The following is a 16,372-nucleotide window of genomic DNA, read 5'->3' as shown; positions in this document are numbered from 1 at the left end:
TTTTTTTTTTTTTTTTTTTTTTTTTTTTTTTTTTTTTTTTTTTGCAAGCATCCTCCAATATCTTTTAATCAAGTTAAATGGTATATCTGACACTTTAAATTTATAATGTTAAATTTGATAAGCTATTGACATACAACTTCTTTTCAAATTTATCAACTAATTAACATTGCCTCCTATTTCAGATGAGGGAACTGTTCGACATTTTCTTGCCTAATATAGCTTTAAAAAAGTTAATATTGGCAAGTTACATTATTTTGGTCTACTATATGGGAAAAGTTGTTGGTTTTATCTTGTTAAATAGCTTATTTGACGCTTAAAATTTCTACCATTGAAATTTTGAAGTTGCTAACAGGCACCTTCTATATAAATTTGCACGTTATGTGCACCATTGAAATTACTTGCACTATTATTCTTTTTTAAAATTATATATGATCCATTATATTTGGTCGATGGGCGACTGTGATTAGTTCTCAATCCTCTCTTAAGTGCTTGTTCTCCCCTGAACGAGCACATAAACATATAAAGGCCAATAAAATTATATCTATAACGGAAATTAAAAAATGTCCGTCAAATTATTTGATGAAATGAATGGTTCAGATTATTATGATTTTCGTATTTTTTTAAAAATTTTTCTACTTTATCCTCTATTATATTATTTTATCACCTTAATTATGTACCCTAATTTTAGTAACGGAATATTCCATTAACTATTAATTATTATTAATTAACTTACTCATTGATTTCCATAAGGAATATCTTACGTTCGAACCACATCCAATCAGAATTGGCATATTTGTTGAACAGAACATAAATGTTGGACAAATCAAAACCGTCGATCTGTAAGATCTGATGGATAGAAATCAAGTAAAAAAGTGGTGGGGTCATTTTCATAAATATTAAAAATAAATTTGAAATTTGTGTGTGTATATAATTTATTTATAATCAAAAGGGGAGGTGAACCCATAGAAGATTAGAAGAGCCTAATCAATTTTTGTTGATACTATTAAAATTGCAAATCAACTCTTCCTCTCTCTCTCTCCCTCTTCTTTTTTTTTTTTTTCTTTCTTTCTTTCAAAAGTGCTTTGTCAGTAGAATTACTCATCATTAGAATTATTTATCATTTTAATTTAGAAAGAAGTAAATCAACTAATTACCACAAAAAAAAAAAAGTAAATCAACTAATTAGTTGAATTGATACATTAACCGCCCTAGTTTCAATGCAGACAAATGGATTAATCATTAATAATACGCCTATGATTTTGATGGATGTTACAACATACACTTCTATGTTGATTTATTATATATAAAACATGCTTTTATCCACAAAAATTACCGACCAACTTGTATTTCTCGTCCGCAATTAATAATTATATTGAATTTATTCATAAAATTGATATTCCAAGAAAATTAGTGACTTGAGTAAAAAAAAAAATCAACATTAAAATTTTAAAATATATAACGACTGCCATAGAGAATCAAGTTATGTTATGGATTGATCCACCACAAATGTTGATTTGATATTAAATTTAAAAATAAAAAAATAAAAATAAAAATAAAAAAACCATAGCTAATAGGCAACTAACTCTTTTGTGATTACCTAGTCAATCAATTGTTAGACTAACACCGCTATGATTATTTACAACCAAAAGTATTGGATTTACACCTATATTATGTCCTCTTATCAAATTTTCTATATATTTGTTTCAATTAAAATTTCAATAATTTTGTTTAATTTCATTCAATTAATTTAATCAATTCATATAATTATATATCCACACTTTATTCTACTTGGTAATTAGATTGTTGTTTGTTTGTATATCAAAAAGGGAAACGACAAGCAAAAGGCTTAGAGTCTCACCCTCTATTCTCGCCTTAAAGACAGGTAAAGGTACTGAATTCTTGAAACGTATTGACCGCGATAAAGTTTGACTCACACGTATAAACTTAATGATGATATTATCTAATTGACCAATTAATTAGCATATTTGTTAGCGTCACGAAAAGTATTAGAAGGTGCGTATTTTTTCTAATATATATAATTAAGTTACGTGTGGTCTCTTACTATTAATTTTTATTTAAAATAAATATATTTATAAAATTCGCTAATTTCCATTTATTTTGAAATTAAGTATACCAAAAAAATAAAAGGTTGGAATTGAAATTCATATTTTGTCTAGCATCCATGAAAATCATGACTAAAGCAAGCTTGAACTTAGAACAATAGAACAATAGAACCTTATACTTCATCATAAACAAATGCATGCATGCATTCACCAACCTAATTTATTCATCCAATTATATTATTTGAATTTAAATAATCATACTGAATTCAAATTACTATTAATATTTTTTTTAAAAAGGGTATAAAATTAAATTTATAAGTTTAACCTCCAAACCTATGAGTCCCTCGCCGTTCATGTCTAGAAAATTAATAGATAATGAAAATCACAGGAAGTACCCGAAAAATATAAAATTAAATTTATAAAATTATAAAAGAGTTACATATACATAGTATGAAATTGATGGTATAATAAGTAATTGCATGATGTACCTCTTCTTCTTTTTTTTTTTTTCCTTCCAATCCGTCCCTCATTACAAGATATTATTTTTTTGAGTACTGAATTTATTTTCTAATTAATTGTGGAGTCCGTCAATTTATAGACGCAACAAACGGAAACACACATCATGAGAAAAAAAAAGTGTGGAGGATCAAGTATTTTTATATCGAGAAATCAACACTTATATTAATTAGCTCACGAACTTCAATGATCATATCAACAATATGTGTAGAAACCAAAATTTATTTGTATAAGATAAATAAATAATGAAAACCAACAAGAACGAATTGAAGATCCTAGCTAGTCGGTCACTAGAACAAAGGAGAACACTTCGATTATTTTACAGAAACATTGGTAGAAATATATAGGAAATAACACCCTTACACGAGAGAGCCTTGACTATAAAGTCTTTGACATTTTTTTTTTGTTTTAAATTATAATAAATTAAAGTGGGTTCATAATTCGTATACTATTTTAGGGTCAACTCACGGCGGTTGTGAGGTCCGGCAACGAACACTCAAATCATCCGGGTCCTGCGGGTCGGAAGCCGTTACCGGCAGATCCGGGGCAGTTTTGTCCGGTGACCAAACGAGCGAAATGCTCGCCGGAGGACACGTGCCGATACAGTTTCCGAGCTCCCGTCATCTTCACTGGGAGTTGAGCGGTGGGACCCTTAACTGAGATTTACTACTAATTACGGAGTATTATTTTTAATTATGTAATTATGCTGTTGGCCTGTTGATTTTTTTTTTTTTTTTTTTTTACATTATTTTAATTTACTCCGATTGTGGGGCCACGCCAAACCGGTCCCCCACCTTTCTCGCGTTATTTTAACTGCCCGGTTCAACAACTCCGAGAGCAATAGTTACCGGCCTGCATGCCAGCTGCGGATCACAATAGTATGGTGTGGCGATAATAATCTTAATTATTCTATTTTTAGGGTGATAAAAACACATATTTGCAATGTGAAAAATAATAAGCTTTGGACTTTAATTAAAGGTGGTAAATTAATATGTTGGATTAATCCCGCTTCGATTAGTATTCAGCCGAGAATATTCTTTCAAAATCGTTGTTGTATACAGAAAGATTTGAAACGATTCAAACCATTTTTACTAGACTCATGCCTTTTTGTTCTACTGCTATATTCTGATTTCTAATAATTCAATAATCATGCTGGAACTATTGTAATTTCAAGTAAATTGTTTGCCAATCTTTATTTAATTAGAAAATCTACTTAAGATTTATTTAAGAAAATTGTCACTCTTTTTATTTAGACCACAAGTCATCGTTAATTCTTTTAACGTGTAAATTCATTACAAAATTTAGTGATCTCGTTTTTAATGTGAAAAAAGAAAGTAAATATAAACATCAAGGCCTAAGTAATTAGGTTGAGTTTCGAGGTCACAATCTTTAATCAATTAATCATGGTTTGTATCTGACTAGCTAGAAGCAATCAAGAAAATGTCTAATTGTGTCTTTGAAGGGTAATTTGTCACGATTATTATAACGCTATAAGGTGTAAAGTATTGCGGCAAAAATATTTATCAACTATGATAAAGAAAATTATAATATGTTATATACTCTTTTTTTTTTTTTTTAATGTAAATTGATATAAGAAAGTAACAAGTCAAAATGTACTCAACAGCCTTAAGTTAATCATGTTTAAAATTGGAAGATTAAAATGAATCTTTAAATTTTATCAAAATAATAATCTTCAGATTTTGTATTTGTAGTTGATACATTCTGTACTTGTAATTGACACTTTACAATTACTGTACTTATAGCTTTTTCATATTATGTGTCAGCAATTATCAAGTTATTTGTTTATACGTAAGAAACTATTAACTGTAGGTACAAAATGTGTTAACTAAAGATAAAAAAAATTGTATTAAGATTTACAATGCAATTTGAACCCTGGTCCATGGTATAACAATGGATACTCGTGTTGTATGTTAAAAAAAATAAATATTAATTCTAAAGTTGAAAATTTGAAGGTAAACGCCATCATTAATATTAATCTACCATGGTCGACATGTCATGCGCAGCCACAAAATTAATATAATGAAATCGACACTTGTGCTATATTGTCTGCCCTTAATTAATTAACAATTAATAATTAATCTTATTATAATTTACTAATATATAATATAAATTTTATTGGATGAGATTCACACAATATAATATAATGCATATATTATATCAATTGACCTAAATGAATTAATTACTATAAAAGGAAATGAAAGCAAATAACTTTATGGCACTGCAACAACACTAGGCTATGTATGAGCAATTATTTTATAATTAATTGTTATAAATTAATAGCAATAATATTTTTAAATTTCAACCGTCATTATCATGAAATTTTTTTAGGTTTAAAATAAGCAAAGCAGATTAGCTAGTGGAGGAAGAAACATATATTCATCATTTTTTTAAAAATTAAATAAATTATTAGAATCTAAAATGTAAATTTAAATATAGTTGATTATTGTTTTAAAAATAAAAAAAATAAAGTATTAGAATAAAACACTTATCACTACGCCAAGTCAATAAATAATAACTAATGTGTAATTTTATTTATTTATATTTAGGTAGTAAGGTTCATAATCAGGTGAGAACCAAACTTAACTTGCGAACTTGTGAAGAATTGCACCACACTTACTACATGATTGCACTGTAAAATAACCGTAACAGTGCAATCATGTAATAGTTGCAGTGCAAACCTTCACAAGTTCACAATTCGTAGATTAAAGTTGATTCTCATCTTATTAGAAATCTAAGTAGTAATTACTTTTATATTGTGATAATAAGATGTTAAACTCGACTTTTTAAACCTTCACCCAATATAAATAAAATTGAGATTGTTCTTTCCTAGGCCTCTAGCCTCACTTCAACCTCTCTCTTCAAAAGAGGCTTTTGTGGAATTAAATTTAATGAAGAAAACAAATTATTTGGATTAGGTATAACAACAAAATCTTCTATGAATGCATGTGTCTACTATGGTCCAAATTATCAATTTTTAAAATGCAGGCTTCTAATCTATCTAAGCTAGTTAGTCTATTAAATTTACATATGAATCACAAATAAACATTACACCCTTTCTCCAATTTTACTTGACATATTTACTATTCATCGGTCAAATCAACTCTTTCTTTCATGGTTTATTTTCTTACGTATTTTTAATTATTTTTTAAATTTGATATTTTATATTTAATAATACTTTAGTGGAGTTTCTAAATATATAAATTTTATATACTAATACTAAATTTAACATTATTAAAAGTTAAATTAAAAATAACTTCAATCAAGTATCGTTAACCAAACCAAAAACACATAAATTGGGACGAAAGAAGTACAAAGTTTCATGTAAAATGATAGACACACAGACACACACACATTATGCATACACTCCCATGAAAGCACCCTCTCACATTAAAAAAAAAAAAAAAACAAACAAACAAACAAAAAAAAACAAAAACAAAAAACAAAACAAAACAAAACAAAGGATAAATCTTAATCATAGAATTGAAAATAAGGAATCAGAAAAATCAACACCCTAGAATCTCGCTAAATAGAGAATCTAAATTTGGTGCTTTAATTTGGGAGCAGACAACAATAGAATAGGGTGTTGTGTTGTGCTCTAGGCGCCTGTGTGCAATAGAATAGGGTGTTGTGTTGTGCTCTAGGCGCCTGTGTGCAATCATACACAATGTTGTGTTGTGCTCTAGGCGCCTGTGTGCAATCATACACAAGAATCTCGCTAAATAGAGAATCTAAATTTGGTGCTTTAATTTGGGAGCAGACAACAATAGAATAGGGTGTTGTGTTGTGCTCTAGGCGCCTGTGTGCAATAGAATAGGGTGTTGTGTTGTGCTCTAGGCGCCTGTGTGCAATCATACACAATGTTGTGTTGTGCTCTAGGCGCCTGTGTGCAATCATACACAACATCGTGTGCATCGTAGAATCTCGCTAAATAGAGAATCTAAATTTGTCCATAGTTTTTTATGTGGGATGATGTTCCCATGTCAATGCAAATACACACACACACACACACACAAGTGCTACATTTTACTCATATTTAGTGACGAAAGAAACTCACAACTACTATTCAAAGGTGTGTACTGGATAAATTCCGTCGCGTAATTATATATAGTAAAAAATCACAAGAAGGTAAATCAACCTGAATTGCCAATAATTTACCAATTTATACAACAAAAGCCAATGATCTATAAGAGAACTTATAACCACATATTTTCATATATGACTTTATACTATTTACCTCATGATGTAACGTGCATTTGTTACAGGCCGGAGTAGTGAGGCTTAACAACTCCACACAAGTCAATGATATTCATTGACTTATATCTTGTGTTAATGAATGGTGTTTTTGGCAAGAGCGAGAGTACATGATGGTAGCGACCACAAATTAAAAGGGAATCCAGTAGGTGGTATATAATTAATTTTGTATTAAAAGATTATGATAAGTTTAATTTTTATTAATATTTTATTTGATTCGTAGTGTAATTTTCTTTTAGATGCACACCTTAAAGTAATAGTTTCATGTTCCGCAGCTCAATCATATATATATATATATATAATGGAATTATAATCCTAATAACCTACCAACTTAAGATAGTTGGCAATAGAGAAGATAATGTAGGCTAGGCCTACATGCACTACCCTCAATGTAATTCGAGTTGAGTCAATCTATGCCCACAATACTTTTATATCCTTTTTAATTATTATTTATTATTTTTTATTTAAACTTGTAGGCTAGATTGTAGTTATATAAATTTCTTTTAGATATAAGGTAAAATTGATCCCAATTTTTTATAAAGAGTCCAACACTTATATTGACTAAATTACAATAATTTTTTTAAATCATACAAAAAACTATTATATAGCGATCAAGTCATTACATAAAGCACGAAAAATAAACGAGGACCGGTATCAAACCAAAATCGGCTACCCCTAGACAGACTAGCATCCCTAGCTAATAAATGAGCAACAACATTAACAGAACGTTTAACAAAACACAAAGTAACATTTTCAAAAAGTGATAAACTAGTAGTGATGTCTCTGATTAGCAAACCATAAGGTGACAGATTCTGGTGATGAAGCTGAGTGACAAGTTGTTGGGCATCCGATTCAATGGTAAAATTATCATAACCATGCAGCATGAGCCAGCTCAAAGCTTTCCGGACCGCCAAGGCTTCAGCTTCACGTGGTAAGCATTCCCCTCTCCTCATGTGGTAATTATTGTAAAAATTGCAATAATTTTTATGTATTAGTATAAATTTGATGGATGGTATACTAGGTTGATCAATCGAACCACCCTCAAGGCAGTTGGATAGACCGGTGCTCCCAATAATTAGGCAGCATGAATAATAAGCTCAAGAAGTAACTGGGTCGAGAGAGTCCAAGAAGAATATCCAATACGAAACAACTTAGGAGTATAGTCGGATTAGGCCCACTTGTAGTAGGATTGGGGCTTCCTATTCCAAATGTAATAAGCACTCCCAATATGAGGCATACGAAACAACTTAAGAGTGTAGTCAGATTGGACTCACTTGTAGTAGGATTGGGGCTTCCAATTCCTAATGTAACAAGTGATTCCCAATATTAGATTGTCTAGAAGTTTTATTTTTTTAGCGCTCTCAATCCCCTTGTATAAAGAGACTTCATACATGAGAAGAAGGACAAGCAATATTCATTAATATACAAAAATTTATTCTTACTATATTCTGTCTATACTTCTCATATACTCGGTAAACATTATATAGCTTAACAACTATACAAATATGTAATAAAATTAAAATGTTATAATTATAAAATCATAATTCAAAAAGTATAACTTATAATTTGACTTAAAATTTATAATGTATTAATTTAAATATTAAAGTGGATTGGATCTGACTTGTATCTTTTAAAATATGCATTTGACCGATACATCACGATTACTAGTTGACAGTGGAGGTTAACTACCAAGAAGGGTAGGCCAATGGAAAGCTCTCACGAAGAGTCGAATTTGGAATCTTGTGGTTAACAAGTCAATTGTTCGACCAATCCAGCTAGAGTCATCCCCACTAAGTGATGCTAATATAACTATAAGAGCATCATAAAATAATAATTGCGATTATTTTCCAATATTATTAGTTGTTACATCACAAAATTTAGGTTACCCAATCTGCCTATCTTCCATTGAATAGTAAATTGAGCATTAATTAAAAATTCTTATTTATAACAATAATAATAAATTAATAGCCCCAAAAAGATAGGGGATTAGGAACCGAAGTATACTCCCAAATTATTATTATTATTATTATATTAAAAAACAAAAAACAAAAAAAAAACAAAACAAAAAATATCCCTCTTTCTCATAAAGTCAAAGTCTAAAAACTTTATTTTTCTTTAATTTTCTTTCTTCAATTCAAGCACAAGGGAGAATAAGGAAATGTTCAGATAGACCTGAAAGAGCAGTTACAATTGGCTTGAATGTATATAGTCAAGACTCAAATTGGGTAACCTGCAGCCCTTGTTTTTAATTACTAATTAATAAATATGGTTAAAAAAGTCAATCGGTAGATAATAATAATCATGTGTGAAGTATTTTAATCATCATATTAATTCTTGAGTATTTTTTTTTTAAACAATTCTTGAGTAATTTAATTAATTTCATTGTTTTAAACTTAAATAGTTATCTATTATATTTAAGCAAAGTATTAATTAATTAATTAATTAACGTGTAATTAAATGTTATTATTGACAAACTTGTTAAGTATTACGGATCATTTTCGTTGATCAACCAAAAAATTACACCAAAATTATATTAACAATGTGGATTCATTATATTAACTATAATTTACTTGAGAAAAAAAATAAAATTCACCATTATTTGAGGGTTATATTGAATTCAATAATAAATTTGACCAAATGAATTTTTCTAGAAAGGGATTAGGTCAAAGTTGAGAAGGATCACGCTTCTATAATCAAGTTGTAATAAACCCTTAATTTCATATACTTTGTCGTGCTTTCTTAATTTCAACTTGGTTTAACATAATTACTCAAATTATTTAAAAAAAAAAAAAAGATTCAAAGAAGCTTTAGGATAAGGGTGCAAGAAATGTTTATTGCTGTGGACTTGATTGAATATTTAATGATAATGAAAATAGCATTTTACATGATTTTAAAACACTTAATTTATATTCTTCATCCGTAAATTAATCAATTTTACTATGTGATTGAAATATTCTTTTTTACTATGTAATTGAAATATTGAACCAACAAACTCGATCTCCGCGCAACAACAAAAAATTGCTGATGAAACAAACAAAGTTGAAAATTAAAAGTAAAAATTAAATGTCACAATGAATTAATTATTAATTGCATACTAATGTTTTTCATAAGAATATATATATATATATATATATATATATATACCCCAGTCCACCCCCTCCCCAAAAAAAAAAAAACAAAACAAAACAAAATGCTTAAGTTGGAAGCTAACTGTTTCATTGACAAGTTTAATAAGGTTTTGTATTATCTTATCCCCTACATACTTCCTAGTTAGATTCTTTGCCGTTGATAACCGGAGTTTTTTAACAACAACATAATCAGATTCATTGTATCGATAAGATTCATTATATATCTGCTACCCCAAATTCAACCCTGATGCCTTCTACTATTAGTTTTCACCAACCTTTCAATCAGAGCTACCCATCATTATTTATATATTTTTCTTTTGTTTTGACAAATAATCTGTCTATGATTACATCCGTCAACCACTTGCCTATTCCAATTCAAGAACTTGAATTCTTTGCTTCATATTCTCTTTCTTGGACTTATTCCGACCGCATCATGTTCATATATCATATATGTTTGTCTTGAAGGAGTGGCTGGATGGTATATTATGATTCACGTATGAAAGGGTCACGAGTATAATTCTTGTCAATATCCTCTTGGTCGAATTCGGCGCATTGTTGATCTTCCTAATATAATTTACTTCTTATGTATGGTTTGCGAACTATTATACATAAAGTATAGAATAAAAATTTCAATTCGCTTTGTGCATATCCAACCGAATCTATTATTCTTTATTCCTGCGTGAATCGAGTTTTTGGGTAATAGTGAATGATTGGTCGGGATATGCCTTAAAAAATTATGCCCGCAATGAGTTGGGTTGTATTGAATGCGAGTTTTATATACAAAACCCGTATAAAATCCAACCAAACACACCATGTGTGTACGCGTGCGTGAGTGTGTGTATATATATAGTAAAATAAGTACATAGTATGTAGTTATTTTTTTTTTTTTAAAATTATAATTGTATTCAACTTTTTAGTATTTTTAGTTCTAAACTAATAAATTTATTTTAAAAAAAATTACTAGTATAATTTAGTTATTATATTTCTATATTTTTATTATGGGTAAATAATTTAAATATTATTATAATTTTAACATTTTTAATAAGATAATAAACTGTGAGGATTTATAATGGTGGATTTTGATAAAGTTCACACCCGTTAGGAGTCGGGTCGGGTGAATGACATATAATATAATGGTGGGTGGGTGGTGCAGGATGTAGTCGTCCCCAACCTAATCCCGATTAATTGTCATTCATACTGAAACAGAATTATTCAATACATAGTCTTTAGTAGTGATTGTGATTTTTCTCGTCACCCAAAAAATTATTCAAGTTTGTCCTATTTATTAAAATTGGTGAAAAGAATTGGAAATAAAAAACCTTTGTTTGGAGCTGTTGGCTTGTTGCAATCTGATAAAACTAAGTATTTACCAAACAAATTTAACTAAAAATGCAGCAATCCCACTGTCAGATTGACAATAACAGGGAAGCACACGCAATCTTAAATCTTCCACTTGATCTCTCTCGCTTTCTTTTCTCATTCAAATTAAAATATTATTTTTACCAAATCTTACTTAATGATGTGGTTTACAATAAATGTTACAATTTTCTATATTTTACTGTTAAAAATTCATTAATAATAAACCACTTTTTTCAATCAACAAAAAATATATAAAAATAACAAAATTTTCAAACTTTTTGTGACGACCATCAATTAAAAAAGGTTTTAAAAGTTAGAGTTAAACCCTTGAAAACACCAGTTAAATTGAGTTTTAGGATCCTTTAATTTCTACCGGATCAAGGGTAGATATCCAACTAGAGTTAGAGTTGGGTCTTTGCCTTTCACTAGAAACAACTTTTTTGGACAATCATGGTTATATTTATTATTATTGTTATTGTTGTTGTTATTTAGATTTTTATCACTAGTGGTCAAAATCCCATGAACTAACACTCTTGAAAACCTAATCGACCAAGTTTTTCGACGACCTGTATTGGTAGTCAGTAATTCTAGTTAAAATATCTTAGGTTTTCAATCATTTCCTATTGATCAAGATTCCTTACTGTATTCGTCGTCAAGTATCAAAATGATTTAAAGAGTGTTATTATCACGTCAAGAGGTAAAACAATAGAAGAAAATTATCATTATTCAAAATGTATTTTAACTTGTATATATGTCAAACTCACAATATGTATGTGAAAATGGAATGAAGTTTATGAAAGGAATGGAATCAAATGTTATTATCATTTTCATATATTATGAAAAGGAATAATGCAATGAGTATATATGATTAATTAATTATCACAATTTTATTCTCATTAACAACAACTAACAATAATAACAATCATAATCATAAAATGAGACCAAAATTTAAAAGTTATATATGTCGTTGCTTAAAAACGACATTAAAAACGACAATATTGTCAAGAAGTCAGGAGGCAGCTATCAATTCACCAACCTAGATTACTACCATACATCTGATGATCTCTGTAAATGTAATTAACGTCGGATAATCAAGGTCAAACGCATGCGCAAAATTAATTATTATTATCTTAATCAGTTTTATTAGTACTATATATCTAATTATTATTATTATAATCATGATAGACTTCACTCATGCATATGATCTAGAGACATCCTTAGCGAATCTACGTATGTATGAGTAGCTAGTAACCTAGCTACCTCCAATCATTTTGTCTGCTAACCATTTTATTTAATTTGAAAATAATTGCATTTAACTGTGTTTAATTTGCAGAACAATATAATCATTGTCTAGCTAGCTACAATATGCCCATGTTTTGTTAGAAAATATGTGGTTTGTCGAACCAATGAGATAACACGTTGATCATATAGTCTTTATAAGTGTGAACGGATTACAGTAGGTGATGTAAAAAATGGTGACTTTCATCCGTTGCAGCCCATATTTTCTTTTATTTTTTTTTTTATTGGGTCTAGTATACCAGAGGGTCTTTGTGTTAGATCTAAATATAGTCTAACGATACTAAAAAGAATCTACTACGAAAAACCTAACATTGTAGTAGTGGAAACGAAAGTCATGTTGATCTCCAGCCATAGTTGATATCTTGTTGTGTTGTCTCTTGAACGGTAGATCTGCAGAGCCTTAGCCGTTTTGTCTCATATTTGACTCAGAATCCTAGATGGTATATTGATATTATTCTGAACAAAAAAATTGTTTCCACGCCACTTGATGCAAAGTATTTCTCTGGCTAGTTCCACAAACTACATACTTTCTAACATGTTTTACATGTATTTATGAAGAAATAATTAGATGACATCGCATTAGAAACACATTTCAAATGTGTGAGGTATTAATTGTGTGTACGTTATAACCTAATGGTATTATCGAAGCGAGGGATCATTAATTTGACAACAATTAAGAATGATATCACATTCATATGACAACAAAGACTTAATTTGACGAATAATCCGTACTTGAAATAGTAGATGACATCGCATGCAAGCTGCAAGTATATGCATCATGAATTAGTATTACGTATAGACTTCACTTGACGTACGTAATTGTATAGTGCCTACAATGAAATACATATATACATACGTTAGACATGTTATTTTTGTGCTTACATATATACTACTTACTCTAGCTATATATATATATATATATATATATATATATATATATATATATGTCAACTCAAATGCATGTGGCCAAGACTTAACGTGCGGCCGCATTATTAGGTATGCAAAAAACGCACTAATAGTGTTAAGAAACGCACAATAAAGAAATGCACAAATGCACTACAAAAACGCATTGTTAGGTACACTAAATCACCATAAAACGCATCATTAGGTACATATAAATGCACCACATAATGTTCAGAAACGCACCATTCACCACAAAACGCACCATTACATACATATAAATGCACCCGTGTTCGAAAACGCACCATTAGGTGTGATGAGGTATATTATGGTGCTTTTCTTTTCTTTTTTTGTATGTGTAGTGCGTTGGTGCATTTCATTGTTGTGTGTTTCCTAACACAATTGGTGCATTTTGGTCGCATTTAATCAACAAGTTACTTGATGGTAACTTAATGAAAGTTCATTAGGGTTTAATTTATTTTTCTTTTTAAATTTAGTAATCTAATTTCACTATTGCTAGTAATTGGAGGGCTTTTTTTGGCCCATTCTCTATATATTTTAAATGTATATTGAATGTGGTAGCTAGCTAGGAAGCATATATGAAGGAGGCGTGAGGAGTTGCAATTGCATTAATATTGAGAGAACATGGGATGAGTAGAGACAATCCCAAGAAAAGGTATAATTACAAGTCCCCATGTTAGGCTATCCTTTTTCTATAAAAGGAAAATTTTGTTATGCTAAACAACCTATTGAGATTTAATAAGGTTGGAAGGAATGGGGTGGGTGGGTGGATAAGAAGATCAAGTAACATCTATATGTGTCTCCTAGCTTGCCTTTCATTCAAGGTATGGAGATCCATAATAACTTGCACACACTAATTCAAGCAATAAAAGAATTAATTATAATAATAAATTTTATGATATATATCCATTAGTAAAAATGTCGACTATAGCATATGGAAAAAGGCAATTTCATTTTTCAAATATAAAGACAATTGAAAATAAATATATTTAGTGTCACAATGAGATGTATACGAAAGGGGATAGAAAGATAAGAAAGAGATCAGAGCTAGAAATCAATTTAGATCAAATTAGTATATATCTCGTTTTTACTACCTGGCCTCTCACTAAAGGTTCTCTCTTTAATTTGCCCTATATCTCATACTAGAAGTAGGACTCCCTCGGTAATTAATGTGTTAAAGTTGATCGACTTCCTATGTGAAGGTATTTATACTACGTACCATTCACGATGAATATATAAGGAATTGACTTTTAATCAGTCATTGTGTGTTTAGTACATAGTCTAAAACATGACTAACCAATGCTCGTTACTGGTAGGAGTGGTAGGTCTATATGATTTCAAGGAGTGAGTGTATCTGCTTATTCCTACCCGTACACTATTCGTTTTCTAATTAATTAGTATGATCGAGTTTAATATCTCAGCCTGACAACCTCTCATTTCTCCTTACTTGTTAGATTGAGCCTCATTGCACAAGTTTGATAACATATATATATCTTATCATTATCATCAATTATTGATGATATGATGTCAATTCAAAGATCATCAAATATATTTTTTGATTTAATTGATAAAGTTGAAGTGTCACTTTTTTTTTTTTTTTGTTCGAGGGAGAAGAAAACCCTAATGTCATGAATTGTGCACGGAAAATGAGCAAAACATGCATGGCATCTTTTGAAAGAAGGAAGATCACACTCACTCTCTCTCACACACAAACAAACAACTAACATTTATTGAGCTTTGGTGTGTTTTTAAGGTACTACGTGCATGGGGCTGATAAAGCTTTATCTTAAGTTAGGGAAACCACCTTAGCTTTAATTTGGTCCTTGGGAGATGGTCCCACTTTTTTGTGGACCATTATACATGAGCCTTAATAATTACTCCACCTCACAAGTCACAACCCAATCATTACACAGTAGATCATGTTCAATTGTTATACAATTGGACCATGATTCATATTGCATTATAAACTCTAATATAAAAATTTTATAATTACCGTTGACATATTTTGTACCTACAATATAATTACTCCACCTCAGAACCCAATCATTACACCGTAGGTCATGTTCAATTGTTATACCATGGACCAGGGTTCATATTGCATTATAAACTCTGTTACAAAAATTCTATATTTACAGCTAACACATTCTGTATCTATAATTAACATTTTTTTTTTATAATTGTTGACACATAATATGATAGATACATGTACAGAAATTGTCAACGGCGGTAGGTACAGAATGTGTCAACTACAAATACTGAATCTGAATGTTATTTTTGAACCAGAGTCTACAATGCAAAGTAGACATTGGTCTATGGTATAATTTGCCATCATGTTCTACACACTCATCAATATTTAATATTCATTTAATAATCACAAGTTTTTAAGTTTGATTCTTGATGAGAGTTATTTATTAGTTTTTTTAATTTGAATCGTTTAGCTATAGACAACTACGATTAATTTATCTATTGGTGATTCTTTACTAACTAGGATTGGGCTTCACTCAAAGTACATACAATATGGATCATTATCTACATTATAATTTTACCCCAACCTAAACTAGTTAGTAGTTACTATGCATAGAGCCCAAATCCAAATGGTGGGGACCACACCTGAGGCCCCTCTCTTATTTTCTTGGTCCTAAAAATAGCAAAATGCTGATCTTTGTCTGGGGGAGTACAGCTTTTCTTATGGGGAGTCTGTTTCAACTGGCATGGCATGCTGCATCCTCTCTAGCTACTGCTTGACTAACAGTTACAACCCAACCCAACCCAACCCCCCCCCCCCCCCCCCCCCCCCCCCCCCCCCCCCCCCCC

This window comes from Ipomoea triloba, chromosome 15 (genome assembly GCF_003576645.1).
Source record: "Ipomoea triloba cultivar NCNSP0323 chromosome 15, ASM357664v1".
NCBI lineage: Eukaryota > Viridiplantae > Streptophyta > Magnoliopsida > Solanales > Convolvulaceae > Ipomoea > Ipomoea triloba.
The sequence above is the reverse complement of the archived record's forward strand: the minus strand, read 5'-3'. Positions refer to the sequence as shown.